This window comes from Papio anubis, chromosome 11, assembly GCF_008728515.1.
Source record: "Papio anubis isolate 15944 chromosome 11, Panubis1.0, whole genome shotgun sequence".
In the NCBI taxonomy this organism is placed as follows: domain Eukaryota; kingdom Metazoa; phylum Chordata; class Mammalia; order Primates; family Cercopithecidae; genus Papio; species Papio anubis.
In genome coordinates, this window is record NC_044986.1 from 27,713,011 (window position 1) to 27,714,950 (window position 1,940).

A 1,940-nucleotide genomic window follows, 5' to 3' on the forward strand; every position below is an offset into this window, starting at 1 on the left:
TGGTATCCATGGGATATCTGTTTCTACCACAGCCTTGTAAGTGCTCCAAACATTCAAGTACCCACAATTAATACACCTGTGACTGGAACCAGTGATCCTTTTTATTCCCCACCAGGACAAGCCAATATGTAGGCAATTTTCTTTGGTTAGATATGGAAGCAGTTTTAACACTGGACCTTGTGAAGCCACAATGTACTGAAAGTACCATACCAAGCATTTATAACTTGTATAAAAATCCCACATCCCCATATTGGCCACCTCAAGATGAAAACAGATAACTCCCTAAATGTTAACTGGCTTTACTCCCCAAATATATATATAATATATATGTGTATGTGTGTATGTATATGTGTGTGTGTATATATATATGTGTGTGTGTATGTGAGACAAAGTCTCACTCTTGTCCCCCAGGCTGGAGTGCAATGGTGTGATCCCGGCTCACTGCAACCTCTGCCTCCCGGGTTCAAGCGATTCTCCTGCCTCAGCCTCCTGGGTAGCTGGGATTACAGGCACCTGCCACCACGCCTGGCTAATTTTTGTATTTTCAGTAGAGACGGGGTTTCACCATGTTGGCCAGGCTGGTCTCGAACTTCTGACCTCAGGTGATCCACCCACCTCGGCTTCCCAAAGTGCTGGGATTACAGGCATGAATCACTATGCCTGACCACTACTCCCCTAATACTAAACATAAAAACAACATGGGAAATACAGAAATTCAAATAGAAGTAACACAAACCTGTCATAAATTATAAACAAAAAACTATTTGTGGGACACCATGGATGACAAGTGGTCTACTGTGTAAATTTTAGAATGAGGCAGACTAAAATTGGAGGCCGGTTAATTTTCCCATTTCTCCTGCTTCAGCTTTGTCTGCTTAGGTATCCAATGTCCACAATGTCAAGTCGTCTCTCGGTAATTGCATTATTAGTGTGCTGTCTTTGTATGACTCTTCACTTAATGTATCAGGTTCAGCAATGGCTTCATCAAAAGCCATCTTTGCAAGGGAGCAGGCTTTATCTGGGGAGTTCAGAATCTCATAATAGAACAAGAGAAGTTAAGGGCCCGACCCAGTCTGATAGGATGTGTCGGCTGCATTTCCTTTTCGCTGATTTCAAAAGCTTCTTGGTATGCTTGTTGTGACTGATCCACAATCCCTTTCTTGTCATCACCAGTGGCAACCTCAGCCAAGTAATGGTAGTAATCTCCTTTCATTTTCAAATAGAAAACTTTGCTCTCTGCTTGTGAAGTGCTGGGGATCAAGAACTTTTCCAAAAGAGACAGTACATCATTGTAGATATCTCTTAGCTCCATCTCAATTTTCTCTCTGTATTCTCGAGCCATCTGCTGTTTTTCCTTAGCATCTTCCGTCTTTTGTTCAATACTTGAGATGACCATCTAAGATGACCTACGGGCTCCTACAACATTTTTATAAGCAACTGAGAGAAGATTCTTCTCCTCATTGGATAATTCAGCTCCTTGCTCAGTTACAGACTTCATGCAGGCTGCCATGCTATCATATCGCTCAGCCTGCTCAGCCAGTTTGGTCTTCTGAACCAGCTCATTTTTATTCATGACTGGATGTTCTGTGTCCAGAGTGGGTGGTGGCGGCAGATGGACAGGGGTTCAGCAGTCTCAGGACAGTGGTGGCAGCAGCGGTGAGGTTGAGACTCTGTCGCCAAGTCTTCTATCTTTTATGGTTAATGTAAGTTTTATCTAAATAAAAAAAATAGCAGGAATAATAAGAGTAATGATTCCAAGCTTCTAATCACTCCATTTTATTTTAAATGCTTTCAGAAATTTAATTTCTTAAAGCAAATGTTTTAATCATAGGCTAAATATCTGGTTCATGGGTAAAATTCATTCAAATATGACTGGGGCTCCGTCAAGGTATTGAATGGCTTGAGCAGCGATTGCTTGAATTTTTAAAGACCAGCAAACA

The 1,940-nt window shown here is 41.6% G+C and overlaps 1 pseudogene; it reads right to left on the minus strand.

Annotated features, from left to right (window-relative positions):
• Window positions 1-563: 563 nt before the first annotated feature.
• Window positions 564-1,703, minus strand: LOC101013624 (annotated as a pseudogene).
• Window positions 1,704-1,940: the final 237 nt, after the last annotated feature.